We start from the raw sequence: 17,807 nt of genomic DNA, 5'->3' as shown, positions 1-17,807 counted from the left end.
ATTTTAAAATATTTATCTCATTTTTTATGAGGAATTTCTTTATGTGGTTTTAAATTTTTACTTTATATTGATTTGTTTTCAAAGTTTGTGTACATTATGTTTCACACTATTCTTCATTCACACGTGTTTTATACAATTATTCTTTTGCATTATATTTTATTAAATAAATCACCATTGAACTATGCACACTACTACCCTATGTTTGTTGAAAGTGAGGAGGACTTCTAGAAATCAAGGAATATTGTGTTTGGTGTGAATTGCATCTCAATGTCAAGAAAAAAAAAGATTCTTACCACCAGACTGATAGGTAGCATCATGATAGATGCAGAAGAAATTGAAACTGTCAACAGCTTCATCTCGCTTGGATCCACTATTAGCACACCTTGGTACCAGCAGCCAGAAAATAGACACATTGGTCTGGGGAAATATGCAGTTCAGGACCTCTCCAAATTATTGTGGAATGAAAATGTCAGTTTAAGGACTAAGTAAGGTGTGTCTGATTCAGGCCATTGTCTTTCCAATCACTTGCTATGCAATTGAGAGTTGGACAATGAATAAGGATGACAGAAGAAGAATTGATTCCTTTGAGCTGTGATGTTGGAGAAGAGCACTGAACATCCCCTAGACAGCCAAAAGAGCCAACAGATATGTCCTGAATAGGGTGCAACAGGAGTACTCTTTGGAGACAAAAATAATGAGGCTTCTCGTCACATACTTTTGGGTATATTTCTAGGAGGAGGGCTATTTCTTGGAGAATGACAAGATGCTAGGAAGGGTGGAGGGTTTACAAAACGGAGAAAGACCCTCAACCAGGTGGATTGACATGGTGACTGCTGCAATACCTCTTGTGTGTCAGGAAATGTGAGGATGACACAGGACAGAATGGGGTTCAGATCTTTTGTGCATAGATTTGTTATGAGTCGTACTCAGCTCAATGGCATCTAACAACAACAATTCTATAGTTCCATTTCCCCACCAGATTTTCCCATTTCTTTTACTACTCCTCCCCTCCCACCAATAAGTTATGCAGTCATTTGATTTTTCCCCTGTCAATCCTCACTCCCTTGCTCCCCTTTTTTATCCCCTTTGGATCCTCATATATGTTTACTAGTTATCTTTACATTTCTACAATAATGGTCTTAGGCAATATGTGTTCCTGTGAGACTGAGTTACTTCACTCTGCATAATGCTCTCCAGTCCCTCCCAAGTTATTTAGTAATTTTCCAAATGATTGCTTCTGTTTGCTGTGTAATAATATTCCATCATGTGGGATGTACCATAATTTCTCCATCCATTTGACTGTGGTTGAACATTTGGGCTGTTTATGTATGTTTGTAATAGTGAATAACACTGCTCTGAATATTGGTGTCCAGGTCTCCATTTGTGTCTCAGTTTTCATTTTCTTAGTGTATATTCCTAGCAGTTGAATAGCTGGATCATATGGAATTTCTAGGTTCAGCTTTCTGGGAAAATGCCAAACTGCCTTCCAGAGTGGTTGTACCATTTTATAATCCCACCAACAGTTTATGAGTATTCTTGTGGCTCCACATTCTCTCAAACACCTATTGTTTGCTGTTAAACTTTTCCACTGCTACTGGGTTGAGATGGTATCTCATTGTGGTTTTGATTAGCATTTCTCTTAATGCCAGTGATATTGAGCATTTCTTTATGTGTGTTATTGGCCATTCGAATGTCTTTCTCTGTGAAAAGTTTTTTAAAATTTTTTTTATTATTATTTTTGTGTGTGTGTACCGTCAAATCAGATCTGACTGGTACAGGAGGAGATTGTCCCTCCTTCCCCGGCAGAGCATCTGGTGGATTTGAACCGTGCGGCTCTGGGATTGTAGTTGCAGCTCCTTGCCACTAGGCCACCAGAGCTCCCCTGTGAAAAGTCTTTTTATATTGTTTTCTTATTTTTTAATTGAGTTATTGGCCTTTTTCTTGTGGAGGGCCTACAGTTTTTTGTAATATTTTCTTATGAGTGTCTTGTCTGAGATGGTATTGCCAAGTGTCTCTTTCTTAGTCAGTAGGTTTGCTTTTCATTCTGTTGGAAAATATTTTTTTATTCATACAGGGATTTAATCTTTAGTAGGTCCCATTCATCAATTTTATCCTCTTCTGGCAGTATATTTCTGGCTGTATTTGTCAGCCTCTTTATATTATGAGCTAGGCCTTCTGAGCATGGTCTCATTTTCTCTCATATGATCTTTATAGTTTTGTGCTTTACTCCTAAGTCTCTGATTCACCTTTAGTTGATTTTTGTGTATGGTGAGAGGAGTAGATCCTGCTTGAGCTTTCCGCAGGTAGCAGTCCAGCACCTTTTGTGGAAGAGGTTGTTGTTTCCACTTGTGATAGGTTTAATTCCCCTGTCAAAAATCAGTCGACCATATTTCAATGAGTTCATTTCAGGGTTCTTCATTCTATTCCATTGGTCTGTATGTCTGTCATTTACCAGTCCCCTCCTAACTGCAGCACTTGGAGAAGGTCTGGAGTATCTTATGCCAAAGGGGAACAGGCATGGACCAGCTACCATTTCCAGAGAACAATACATCCTTGTCCTCTAGGACTCAGGACCCAGGACTCTTGATCCCTCCATACATAGACTTTTTTAAAAACAAACAAACAAACAAAAAACAAAGTAAAATCTTTTAAAGTAAGAATTCTTTTATTTTCATTGGAATATGATGATCAAAAGAAGTTAATATCTTGCAATAATTTATAATGCCTTTCTATTTGGTTTTATTGCTAATATTGGTTATTTTCTAAATTTGTGTAAACAGTTTGCTATTTTAAAGAAAACTTTTATTTGTAGACGTACTATATTTTAGGATCTAGAGTTTGAGTTACTATTGCTTAGTTATAATGAATTTCTGACAACCTTTCTACTTTACAAAGCTATGTTCATCAATAGTTAGAATTGGTAAAAAGAAAATTCTGATTAATTTTCATTCAAGTGTCTTTAATTTTATTCTTCCTTGAAAAGCGTTTTTCTCTAGATTTAGCTCTGATAATATTTAAACTAACACTTTTGATCTCTCCCTGAATGCTAAACAGTTTCAGGTGAATGCCAAATAATTTGTAATTTTCCTTGAACTATTTTACAATATCTTTTTATCAATGACATCACTGTGTAAGTCCCCTCAGATATAACAATATCTGTTATATTTTACTTTAAATATAATATAATAAACACCCATGTCTTTGAATTTATTCTTTAATTTTTTTGTCCTATCTGGTCACCTTTAATTCTATCATTAAAAATTAAGGTAATTTTATACTCATGTATAAAATTCTTTAAACCCTGAAAACTACTGTAGATACAATTTATGTAAACAATTTTTCCATTATATCAGTTCTCTGACAAATAACATAGTGTTAAGGAGTTGCACTGCCAACCTGAATGAAGTAATTTTTTAAAAATTTATCTATCTATTTATTTATTTACTTGTTTGTTTGTTTATTTATTTGTATGTGTGTATGTGTGTGTACCATCAAATCAGATCTGACTGGTACAGGAGGATATTGTTCTCCTCCTCCAGTAGAGCATCTGGTGCATTCAAACTGTGTACCTCTGGGGTTGCAGTGCTGCTTCTTGCCCCTAGGCCACCAGAGCTCCCCTCTGAATGAACTAATTTTAAATCCATCAACTGCACTGTGGAAGAAAGATGGACAATCTCCTCTAGCTTTACTGCTTTTGAAAATCCCCTGAAGAAAAATCTGTAAATTGGTTCCAACTCATGGTTCATAACAACAATTGTTAGTAGAAAATGAGTACAGATATGTGTTTCCAGTAGATGCACTTTTATAGTAAAGCATAGTTGAGAGAAAGCGAAGTTATGAAGATATCATAACCATAACTGGACCAGCAAGAAGCATCATGATGGATAGAGAAGACATTGAAACTGTTAACAACTTCAACTTGCTTGAATTCACAAATAACATCCTTAGTATCAGCACTCAGGAAATAAGGAGAAATATTACACTGGGAAAATGTGCAGTTAGGGAATCTCTCCAAATTATTAAAGAGTAATGATGTCAGTTTGAGGACTACAGTGTGTCTGATTCAAGTCATGGTTTTTCTGACCTCTTGCAATCTATCTGAGAGCTGGACAATGAGTAAGAATGACAGAATTGATCCCTTTGAGCTATGGTGTTGGGGAGGAGCACTGAACATAAATGGACAACCAAAAGAACAAACAAATATATCTTGGAGAGGACGCAATCAGAGCACTCGTTGGAACCAAGAATGATGAGGCTTCACCTCACATATATTGGGCAAGTTGTTAGGCTATTCCTTGGAGAATGACAAGATGCCAGGAAGGGTATAGGAGTCGGCAAAGGAGAGGAAGACCCTTGGCCAAGTGGATTGATGAGGTGACTGCCACAATGGTCTCTTGTGTGTCAGTAGACCTGAGGATAGCATGGGATAGAACAGGGTTTGGATCTTTTGTTCAAAGTGTCACTCTGAGTCACACTTGACTCAGCAGAACCTAACGACAACAATATGCTGGAGATTGGTAGAACTCTGAGACTATGACTCCTGGACAGCCTTCAAAATTTGAGCTAAACTCACTCTGGGCTCACCTTTCAGCGAAACTATAAAAAAGACCTAAATTAAACCCTAAAGAGCTATTAGATAGGAATGTATGACTTTAAAAAAAAAACACACACACACACACAAGAAACCTTTAGGTAGCATGAAAATTTCCTAGAAAAGGACAAATAAAAGTCAGCAAATTAAGCAAATTAATGTCACAAGTGAACAGTGTATGAATCTTTGAATAGAAAACATTTTGCTAAAACATGTCAACCCCACCAAGAGGAGATATCAGTTTCATAATCAGAGTCAAAGCAATAAAGCATTGATTCCAAAATATAAAGAAGTTTACAGATTATCCGAGAGGCTGGGCTCTGTGAGGAGAAGTGTGGCGTTAGGATCGGTGAAAGATCTATTAACAATCTGCATTATGCAAATGACACAACCCTGCTTGCTGAAACTGAGGAGGACCAGAAATGTTTGCTACAGAGGGTCAAGGACTGTAGCCTTCAATATGGATTGAGGCTCAATGTCAAGAAGACAAAAATTCTCACCACTGGACCAATTGGCAGCATCGGGATGGATGGTGAAGAAATTGAGATTGTTCACATCTTTAGTCTGCTTGGCTCCATGGCCAACACTCCCGGCACCAGTAGCCAGGAAATAAGAAAAAAACATATTGTGATGGGAAAGGCTGCTGTTAGGGACCTCTCCAGGGTAGTGAAGAACAATGGTGTCACTCTGGAGAGTAAGGTGCTTCTGATACAGGCCACAGTCTTTGCTATCTCTCGTTATGCATCAGAGAGTTGGACAATGACTAGGGAGGATAGGAGAATTGATGCCTTTGAGCTGTGGTACTGGAGAAGAGAATTGTATGTACCATGGACTGACAAGAAAACAGATTAATCCTGGAGAAGGTTAAACCAGGCTGCTCCTTGGTGGCAAGGATTCTGGGTCTTCATCTGACATACTTTGGGCATGTTGTAAGGAGTGACAGGTCCTTGGAGAGGGACGTCATGCTTGGGAGCATGGAGGGACGGCACAAAAGGGGAAGACCCTCTATGAGGTGCACTGACGCAGTGACTGGGGTAATCAGGTTGGATGTGTCAGAGGCAGTGGGATTGGCAGAGGGTAGAGGGTTTAGGGCTGTTGTACATAGGGTCGCTATGAGTCGCAAGTGACTCGACAACACATAACAACAACAACAACAACTAGAAACTAGTATATATGTCCTTATATATGTTAGACCTAACTTGTTCCAGGCAGAATTTTGCCTATACCTGATTTTAGGAGTAATTATTTGGGTTGTTTTCTATTAAACATTTTTAAGTTAAAAAAGAAACATTTTGCTCAAGATAAATGAATTAAAACTGAATTCAAGAATTGTGCTACTATGTACAGGAGCAATGATTTTGTAAATTATTACCTAACTTGAGAAAGACTAGAAAGCATTATGCTGAGTGAACTAAGTCCCACAAGGAAAAATACTGTAAAGATGTAGAATGAGTATGAGGATCTAAGCAGGGGGGAAGAGTAGAAGCAAAGGGCTGAGGATGAGGAAAGGGTGTTAATCATAGAGTTGCACAATTCTACGGGTGGGGGAGTAAAGGAAATAGGAAGAATCTTTTGTGAAAAACAATTTATTTAAACTTTCTAAATAAATCAGTAAAAAAACAAACAAAAAAACACCAAAGAAATAACACCAGGAGTCAGGACTCAAAAAACAAATTGTACTGGGAAAATCTGCTGTCATGGCTCTCTCCAGTAGTTCAGAGTTGCTATAAATAGGGTTGTTATACACTACATGACTCAATGGCACATAACAACAATAACATACTATGGCAGGTTTGGAAGCAGTAGTGGCACCCACTTACTAAAAACATGCCTCTGGAAACTTTATGAACTTTCATAAATGTTGATAGCTGTAGAGGGGCTCCAAACATTTTGGTCATAGGGTCGCTATGAGTCATGCTCAACTCGAATGCAATCAACAACACCAACACCACCGTCTCAACATTGATACAATTCTACTTTTTAACCATGTGGAATGAATGGCAATTTTCAATTTTTTCTAGAATGTAAAAAGACTGCAAAATAAGCAAAACACTACTGAAAAATAGAAACAAATAGGTGGCATTACACTCCCTGATGTCAAATCCTGCTACATAGATGGTTAGCCAAGAAAGTATGGTACTGGTACAGCAACAGATAAGTAGATCAGTGGAATAAAACTGAGAACCCAGAAATCAGGTCATCTACCTATGGTCAACTGATTTTTAACAAGGAAACTGAATCAGTTAAGTGGGGAAAGAACAGTTACTTTAACAAATGATATTGGCAAAATTGGAAAATCATATGCAAAAAATTTAAGGAAGACCCACACCTCACACCAAAACCCAACTCAAGGTATATCAGAAAGCTAGAAGTAAAACCAAAGACTATAAAATTCATCAGAGTAAAGTTTGGAATAACTCTAGAATCCCTAACGCACAGCATGAACAATCTTTCAAGAATAATGAACCACCTACAACCAGGAGAGAATAAAATAGACAAATGAGACTGTGTGTTAACCAGATCCCTATGCACATTAAAAAACAAAAACAAAATAAAACAAAACAACCAAGCAAACAAAAAAAAAAAAACCCACTTCTCAGACAGGGAAAGAGGGAAACACACAGACTGGGAAAGATATTTGTCAATGTTATATCTGATAAGGGACTTATACCTAAAATTTATAGAATAACCCCAATGTCAACAAGAAGGTAAACAATCCAGTCACAGAATGGGCACAGAATATGAATAGATACTTCACCAAAGAGGACATTTAGATGACAAACAAACATAGGAAATGTTCAAAATACCCAGCTATCGGAGAGATGTAAATCAAAACAAATGTAAGATACCATCTCACCCCAGCAACAATGAGCAAAGTTCAACACCGCAGAAGACAACTTCTGGTGAGGTTGTGGAGAGATTAAAACTCGTATTCACTGCTAGTGGGAATGTAAAATGGTATAGCCACTCTGGAAGAAGATCTTGTGTTTTCTCAAGAAGTTGGAAAAAATTTGCTGCTGGACTGAGATGACATCTCACTGTGGTTTTGATTTGCAACTCTCTTATTGCCAATGATTTAGAACATTACTTTATGTGTCTGTTGGCCATCTGAATGTCTTCCTCTGTGAGAAGTCTTTCTATGCCTTTGCACATTTTGTAATTGGGTTATCAGTCTTTTCTTTCTGGAGGTCCAGTAGTGCAGCAATTAAGGTTGAGTCAACTGCATAATGCAGGTTGTTTATGAGTCTACCTCCAATCCCAATGCCACACTCCTCTTCATAGAATCCAGCTTCTTGGATAATTTGCTCAGCAAATAGACTGAATAGGTATGAAGAGAGAATACAAAGCTGACACACTCTCCTTACAGTTCCAAACCATGCAGTGCTCCCCTACTCCATTTGCACAACAGCCCCCTGATCCAGGTATAAGTTCTGCAGGAGTACAATTAAGTGCTCTGGGATTCCCATTCTTCTCAATGTCAGTCACACTTGTCTTAATGCACATAGTCAAATGCCTTTGTGTAGTCAATAAAGCACAAATAGATATTATTCTTTTATTCCTTACTTTCATCCAGGATCCATCTGACACCAGCAATGACATCCCTGGTGCCATGGCCTCTTCTAAATCCTGCTTGAACTTCTGGAAATTCTTTATCTATGTACTTTTCCAGCCATTTTTTTGTGATCTTCAGCAATATTTTGCTTGCATCCAATATCAATGATATTATTTGATAATTTCCACATTCAGTTGGATCACCTTTCTTGGGAACAGGAACAAATATGAACCTCTTTAAAGCTGTTGGCCAGATAGCCATCCTCCAAATTTCCTGGCATAGACTAGTGAATGCATCCAAGTTTTTATGCATTAATTGAAATTGCTGAAAGCGATGAGGACTTGAAGCACTTGTTGCAGAAGATCAAGGAATGTAGCTTTCAGTATGGATTGCCTCTCAATGCCAAGGGGGGGGGGGGAAAGAATCTTACCACTGGACCAATAGGGCAGTGTCATGATGGATAGAGAGGAGATTAAAACTGTCAGCAGCTTAATCTTGCTTGGATCCACAATTAACATCCTTGGTATGAAAAGTCAGGAAATAGGGAGATGCATTACATTGGAAAAATATGCAGTTAGAGATCTTTCTAAATTATAGAGTAGTAGTGATGTCAGTTTGAGGACTAAAGTGCATCTAATTCAACCCATAGTCTTTCTGATTACTACCTATGTATCTGAGAGCTGGACAATGAATAAGGATGACAGAAAAAGAATTAACAGCTGTGATCTGTGATCTTAGAGAAGAGCATTGGCCATTCACGAAATGGGCAGCCAAGAAAAGGAACAGATACCTCTTGGAAAGGGTACAGTCAGAGTACTCTTTGGAGGCAAGAATGCTGAGGCTTCGCCTCACATATTTTGGTCATGTTGCTAGGAAGTGCCATTTCATGGACAAGGACGTGATGCTGGGAAAGGTGAAGAGTCAGGGACAGAGAGATAGATCCTCAACCAGGTAGATTGATATGGTGACTAGTGCAATTGGTTGCTGTGTGTCAGAAAGTGTGAAGATGGCATAGGATAGAATAGGATGTTTGTTCATAGGGTCACTATTAGTTGCGCTCAACTTGATGGCACCTAATAATAACAACAAATAGGGCAGCAAGCAATAAATATTATAGAGGACATGGAGAGGTGGGAACTCTCATAAACTGTTGGTGAGATTATAAAACAGTACAACTATACTGAAAGACAGTTTGGTGTTTCCTTAAAAAGTTGAACATAAAAAAAAAAGTTGAACATAGAAACTCCATATAACACAAGTTATTCCACTACTAGAAATAAACTGTAAGGCAATTAGAACTGAGAAACAAACAGAGATTTGTACTCCAAAATTCATAGGGAGAAGATGGAAAGCAAATGTCACACCACAACTGAATGGATTGAGAAATTGTGGTATATTCACAATGGAATACTATGCAGAACTCGGAGGAATGATTTTGAAAAAATACTGCATAACTCAGTCTCATAAGGATATGTTGTTGTTCTTGTTATGTGCCGTCGAGTCAATTGTGATTCAAAGCGACCCTATGTACAACAGCTCTAAACTCCACTCTGTCCTGTGCCAATCGCACCATCTCCGATACAACCATCCCAAATGCCCCAGTCACCGAACCAATCCACCTACCTCATAGAGGGCCTTCCCCTCCTAAGCTGTCCCTCCACCCTACCAAGCATGATGTCCCTCTCCAAGGACTGGTCCCTCCTTACAACATGTCCAAAGAATGTTAGACAGAGCTTCAGATCCTTGCCTCCAGGGAGCCACCTGTTTTGACCCTTTCCAGGATGAATCTGTTTTTCTTAGCAGTCCGTGGTACATTCAATAATATTCTCCAGCACCACAGCTCAAAGGCATGAATTCTCCTTCTATCCTCCTTAGTCGTTGTCCAATGAATAACAAGTAATTGCAAACACCATGGCCTGTATCAGACGCACCTTAGTCTCCAGACAAACACCATTGATCTTCAGTACTTTGGAGAGGCCCCTAACAGCAGACTTTCCCATGGCAATACGTCTTTTAATTTCCTGGCTACTAGTGCCGAGAGTGTTGACTGTGGAGTCAAGCAAACTAAAGCTGTGAACAATCTCAATCTCTTCACCATCCATCCTGATGCTGCCAATTGGCCCAGTGGTGAGAATCTTTGTCTTCTTGACATTGAGCCTCAATCTGTATTGGAGGCTGCAGTGCAGCAAATGCTTCAGGTCCTCCTCACTTTCCGCAAGCAGGGTTGTGTCATCTCCATATCGCAGATTGTTGATAGATCTTCCACCAATCTTGATCCCGCATTCCTCCTCATAGAGCCCAGCCTCCCGGATAATCTGTTCTGCATACAGGTTGAAAAGGTATGGAGACAGGACACATCCCTGGTGCATGCCCTTCCCAATTTTAAACCATGCAGTGTTTCCCTGCTCTGTTCTGACCACTGCCTCTTGGTCCAAGTATAGATTTCTCATTATCACAATCAAGTGTTCTGTGATTCCCGTTCTTCTCAGAGTCAGTCATAGTTTGTTATGCTCCACACAGGCAAACGCCTTTGCATAGTCAATGAAACATAGATATACATTCCTCCGGTATTCCCTGCTTTCAGCCAAGATCCACCTAACATTGCTACAATATCCCTAGTACAACAACCCCTTCTAAACCGACCCTGGACTTCTGGCAGTTCTCTGCTGATGTTGAATAATCTTTAGTAGAATATTGCTTGCATGTGAAATGAATGAGATTGTTCTATAGTTTCCACACTCTGTTGGGTCACCCTTCTTTGGGATGGGAACAAATACATTTCTCTTCTAGTCAGTTGGCCAAGTGGTTGTTCTCCAGATTTCTTGGCACAACTTGGTGAGCACATCCAGGGCTACATCTGTTAGCTGAAATATGTCTATTGGTATACTGTCTATACCTGGGACCTTATTTTTTGCTATTTCCTTCAAAGCAGCCTGAACTTCTTCCTTCAACATAGGCTCTCGCTCATATGTTGTTTCATCAAATTCTTCTGTGTCTGCCAATTCCTTTCGATACAGTCATTCAGTTTATTCTTTCCATCTTCTTTTAATACTTCCTGGATCATTTAATATTTTTCCTAAAGCATCCTTGATAATAGCAACTCAAGGTTTGAATTTGTTCTTCAGTTCCTTGAGCTTAAGAAATGTTGAGCGAGTTCAGCCCTTTTGATTTTCTGACTCCTACTCCTTGCATATTTCATTTAATATTTTATTTTGTCATCCCGTGGTGCCTTTTGAAATCTTCTATTTAACTCTTTAGTATCTTGAATTCTTCCTTCTGCTTTGGCTTCTCTGTGCTCCAGTGCAATTTTCAGAGTCTCTTCTGACATTCATTTTGGTCTTCTCTTCCTTTTCCATCTTTGCAATGACCGTTTGCACTCTTCCTGGATGATACCCTTGATATCCTCCCACAACTCATCTGGTCTTCGCTCATTAGTGTTCAAGGCCTCAAACCTGTTACTGAGATGGTTCTAAAATTCAGGTACGATAGATTCAAAGTCATATTTTGGTTCCCGTGGACTTGGTTTAATTTTCCTCAGCTTCAGTTTGAACTTGCATATGAATAGTTGGTGGTCTGTTCCACAATCAGCTCCTGGCCTAGTTTTCACAGCTGATATTGAGCTTCTCCAGCGGTTCTTTCTGCTGATATAATCAATCTGATTCCTATGCATACCATGAGGTGAAATCCATGTATATAACCTGTGTTTATGTCTCTTAAAAAATGTATTTGCAATGAATAAGTCATTGTGCAAAATTCGATCATCCTCTCTGCAGCTCCATTTCTGTCACTGAGCAAGAGTGGCATATACTTCCTAAAAAATATTCCTCTGGAAACTATGAACTTTGATAAATGATAGTTATAAAAAGTCTTCAGGTCTTTTGTTCATAGGGTCTCTATGAGTCGTGCTAGACTCGATGGCAATCAACAAGACCATTATTGTAAAAAATAGAAGGTTAACTAGGAAACCTAAATGGGGACCTCAGAGAGGAAGGGATAGGAGCAGAGGGTTTAGGATGAATACGGGTGGACACACAGGGTTGCAGAGTTGATGGGTGGAAGTGTGAGTTTAAAGGAAATGGGAAGGATCCAGAAGGACCTGATAAAACAGAGTAATGGTACACACAGTCCAAAGATGATTACTTTTATAATACATAACGCATGGGAGTGATTGTATGAAATACGATGTGAGTGAAAAATACTGTGAAAAACAATGTATATGAACTTTCTAAGCAAACCAATATAAATAAAACCATTAAAATAAAAATTGGAGATTGAATTTGACCCAGAAATTCCACTGCAGGAATACTGTTCAATCTATGTGTTGAGCAATTTATTTGAGAAGCTGGACTCTGAAGAATGTGGCATCAGGATTAGAAGATGACTCAGCAGTAACCTTTGTTATGCAGATGACACTTGCTTGCTGAAAGTGAGTAGGCCTTGAAACACTGCATGCATTCTTCAATATGGATTACATCTCAATAGGATACACCAACCAAGATAGGCAAAACATTGAAAATGTCAAGGACTTTATCTCATGTTGCTCCAAAATCAATGCACTTGCTACCAGCAGTCAGGAGACTCCTTGCACTGGGGAAATCTTCAGTCAAGGACTTTCCCAAATTTCTAAGGAACAATGAATGATGTCAGTTTGAGGACTAAGCTTGATTTAGGCCACAATCTTTTCAATCACTTGCTATGCATCTGAGAGCTGAAAAATGAACAAGGCTACAGAAGAAAAATGTATGCCTTTAAGCTGAAGTGTTGGAGATGAGTACTCAGTACCCTACGAACTGCCAAAATAATAAACAAATATGTCCTAAAGAAAAAGAAGCCTAAGTATTCCTTTGAGGCAAAGATGTTGATGTTACATCTCACATAGTCCCTTGGAGTAGGAAGTCATTCTTGGGAAGTCAGAGGGACAATGAAGGACAGGAAGACATTCAAGCTGGTAGATTGACACAGTGACTACAGATTAATTTGTTCTTCTGAGAGTCTGTAGTGTATCTGATAATCCTTTCCAATATGGCAAGATTTAATTCTTTTTCAGCATTCCTCACTCATTGTCCAGTTTTGCATGGATAAGCAGTATTTGAAAATATCTTACTGCTTCAATATTTTCTGTGTTTATCATGATGACACTTATTGATCAGTACAGGTGTGATATTTCTTTTCCCCTTTACTTAAAGTATAATTCGTAATGGAAGATACAACCAGTCCTTGTTCTTCATAAGTAAGTGTTTCAAGTCCTTTTATTTTTATTTTTCAACAAGAAAGGTTGTGTTATATGAAATATTATGAGTGATTAATGAGACTTTCTCCAAACCTGCTGCAGTATTCTTCATAGGGTCCAGATTCTTGGGTCATTTCTTTAAAATTGAACCTTTATTTGCTTATGTGACACCTCCCAAGCTGAGTAGAAAGGCCAGCAAATATTTGTAAATAAATAAAATGTGAACAGTAGGAAGTATGAGTCTCAGACAATTGTTATGTGCCATCGAATTGCTTGCAACTCATAGTGACCCTATGTAAAACAGCCCTAAACTCTGTTCTGTTCTGTGCCAATCACACTGTCTCTGACACACCCATCCGATTACCCCAGTACTGAATCAATTCACCTCATAGAGGGCCTTCCCCTGCTGCGCTGTCCCTCCATGCTCCCAAGCATGATGTCCTTTTACAAGGATCAGTCTCTCCTCACAACATGCCCAAAATATGTTAGACAGAACCTCAGAATGCTTGTCTCCAAGGAGCAGCCGGTGTAACCCTTTCCAGGATGAATCTGTTTGTTTTCCTAGCAGTCCATGGTACTCTCAATACACTTCTCCAGCACCACAGCTCAAAGGCATCAATTCTCCTTCTAGCCTCCTTAGTCATCGTCCAATTCTCTGATGTATAACAAGTGATTGCGAAGACCATGGCCTGTATCAGATGCACCTTAGTCTCCAAAGAGACACCATTGCTCTTCAGTACTTTGGAGAGACCCCTAACAGCAGACAATTAGAAGGCAAACATTTAGTTGGAATGCGTGAAGTTTGATATAGTAGGCACTGATGAGTTTCATAGGGTGGTATTAATAAGTTCAGAATTCTCTGTATGAGTATCAGTTATAAAACTATAGTTACGTAACTATAAAACTAAAGTCAGTTTTCTTTATCCTGCAAAACCAGTTACTTAACCTCCAAATTCTCTGTTTCCTGTCTTCAGTCATATAAAGTATTTGATCTCTATGTTTACCAGAAGTGGAAATGTATCTCTCCTAGATCTCTCTGAGACTGGTTTTCCAGTCACATGTAAATTGTAACTTAACCTGCCCTTTTACCAGTACTTAAATAGTACTTAAATATGAACTATTCTTTTCAGATGTAGAAATTATTTTTATACTAACAAAAATGCATTGTTAAGTGAGTCTCACTCTCCTATAAATGTCCATGACCACTCCCAGCTGAAGAGGCAGTCTTGGAGGTGACTCACTGTCTCCCAGATATGCATGATAAAATGGTTATGGATATTTGCAATTTTTTGAGAAAGCACCACACTGTCTTTCATAGTTGTTGCACCATTTTACACTCCAACCAACAGTGAATAAGGGTTCCACTTTCTCCACAACCTCAATGGTATTTGTTGTTTGCTGTTCTGTTAAATCTTGCTATCCTTATTGGAGTGAGATATCTCATACGTATTTTGATTTGCATCTCTCTTAGAGCTGGAGATTCTGAACATTTCTTCATGTGTTTGTTTGCCATCTGAATATTTTCATTGGTGAAGTGTCTATTAATATTCTGTGCTTTTTCTGCAAATGGGTTGTTTACCTTTATCTTTTTTTGGTACTCGAATATTTTATAAATTCTAGATATAAGTCCCTTAACTGACATATCATTACCAAATAAATATATTCCCCCCAGTCTGTAGCTTCCCTTTTTACCTTGTTGGAGAAGGTTTTGCATGTGCATAGGGATTTGATTCTTAGACGGTCCCATTCATCTAGTTTATTCTCTTCTTGTTGTTATCAGTTGGATATCTCTACAGTGACAAAGAGAATACAGACATAGAGTTAAGAAAAGCAATACACTTCATAATAAAAAAAGCAATACTCTTCACAGTAGCTAATCACAAGATTAAATACTTAGGAGTAATCAAACCAGAAGCACAAAAGATCTATGCTAGGAAAATTACAAAACATTACTACAAGAAACAAGAGGAGACCTGGAGAAATGGAAAAATATTCCTTGCTCATGGACACGAAGACTCAATATTGTGAAAATGACAATACAACCAAAGGCAATTTACACGTTTAATGCAATCCCAATATAAATACCGATCCCATTCTTCAATGAGGTGAAAAAGGCAATCTCCAGTTAATTTAGAAGGGAAAGAAGCCATGAATAAGCAAAGCAATCCTTAAAAATAGAAATAAGGTAGGAGGCATCTCACTCCCTGATTTCAACTCCTACTACGCTGTCACAACCTGCTTGCTGAAACTGAGGAGGACATGAAGAGCTTGCTGCAAAGGGTCAAGGACTGCAGCCTTCAATATGGATTGAAGCTCAACATCTAGAAAACAAAGATTCTTACCACTGGGCCACTTGGCAGCATTAATATGAATGGTAAAGAGATTGAGATAGCTAACAGTTTTAGTTTGCTTGGCTCCATAGTCAACAGTTTTGGTACCAGCAGCCAGGAAATCAAGAGACAAATTGCATTGGGAAAGTCAACTGTCAGAGACCTCTCCAGAATACTGAAGAGCAATGATGTCAGGCTGGAGACAAAGGTACACCTTTTCTGGGCTATAGTCTTCGCAATTGTGTGCTATGCATTGGAGAACTGGGGAGTCACTAGGGATGCTAGAAAGAGAATAGGTGTCTTTGAGGTATGGTGCTAGAGAAGACTGTTGAATATACCATGGACTACTAGGAGAACAAACAGGTTTGTCCTAAAGAGGGTGAAACCTGGCTTTCCTTGGAGTCAAGATTTCTGAAGCTTCATCTAACATATTTTGGGCATGTTGCAAGGACAGATCAGTGCTTGTAGGGGTACACCATGTTTGGGAGAGTAGAGGGAGAGTACAGGAGAGGTAGAACCTCGATGAGATAGATTGATTCTGTAATTGGGGTAGTGAGAGTAAGTGTGTTGGAGATGTTGAGGTTGGAACAAGATAGAGTAGGGTTTAGGGCTCTTGTACATGGGGTCACTATGACTTTCAAGCCACTCTAAGGTGCATAACAAACAACAAGAACAACTACACTGCCATGGTGGTCTAGACATCATGGTTTTGGTACAATGATAGACAAATACATTAATGGAATAGAATTGAGAATCCAGAAATCAGCCCATCTATCTATGGTCAACAGATTTTTTACAAGGAGATGAAATCAATTAAGTGGGGAAATGACAGCTGTTTTAACAAATGGTGTTGGCAAAATTGGAAAATTATCTGCATAAAGCTCAAGCAAGATCCACACCTCAGTCCATACACAATAACCAACTCAGAGTAGATCATGGACCAGGATTAAAACCAAGAACTACAAACTTCATTAAAGAATAGCTTGGAAAAACTCTAGAAGTCCTAATCCACAACATAAATAGTCTTCAAAGCATCCTGAAAAATCTACAACCAGGAGAGGATGAAATAGATGAATAGGACCTTCTAAAAATAAAATCCTTATGCACATCCAAAAACTTCTCCAACAGTGTAAAAAAGGTAGCCACAGAGTGGGGAAAATATTTGGTAATGATATGTTAATTAAGGGACTTATACCTAGAATTTATAAAATACTCGAGTACCACAAGATAAATTAAACAACCCAGTTGCAAAATGGGCACATAATATGAACAGACACTTCACCAACGAAAACATTCAGATGCCAAACTAACACATGAAGAAATGTTCAAAATCTCTAGCTCTAAGAGAGATGCAAATCAAAACAACTACGAGATATCATCTCAACCTAGTAAGAATAGCAAAGTTTTACAGAACAGCAAACAACAATTGTTGGCGAGGTTGTGAAGAAACTGAAACCCTTATTCACTGTTGATGGGAGTGTAAAATGATGCAACTACTATGGAAGGCAGTATGGAGATTTGGCAATTCTACTAGTGGGAATATACCCTAGGGAAACCAGAATTGCCACCCAAGCAGATTTATGCACACCCATGTTTATTGCTGCTTTGTTCAAAATAACAAAGAATTGGAAACAACCTAAGAGCCCATCAACAAACAAATGGATAGAGATGCTGTGGTATGCTGCATTGAAAAGCAAGGAATTCATGAAATATTACACAAAATGGCTGACCCTGGAGGACATCATTCTGAGCAAAATATCACCATCACAAAATGACAAATACTGCATAGTTCCACTGATGTAAAATGGGACTGACATTAGAGTTTAAGGGAATTTGAAAAAGATGGGAAAACTTGTGCATAACGCATTGAAAGAGATGAGGGAGAGAACTGTTTAAAAGGGATATATGATTAGGTATTATTGCCATTGCTAGATCTATCTTGAAGTACAATATTGTCAGTGACAGGATAATATCTATACGCATGCAAGGAAGTGCAGTGAATATGACTATCATTCAAATATATGCACCAACAACCAGAGCCAAGGAAGAGGAGATAGAAGATTTTTACCAACTTTTACAATCGGAGAATGATCGAACATGCAA

The sequence above is a fragment of the Elephantulus edwardii genome, unplaced genomic scaffold, assembly GCF_000299155.1.
Source record: "Elephantulus edwardii isolate Elephantulus edwardi_28Jun2011 unplaced genomic scaffold, EleEdw1.0 scaffold00169, whole genome shotgun sequence".
Taxonomy (NCBI): domain Eukaryota; kingdom Metazoa; phylum Chordata; class Mammalia; order Macroscelidea; family Macroscelididae; genus Elephantulus; species Elephantulus edwardii.
This window is presented reverse-complemented; position numbering follows the sequence as displayed.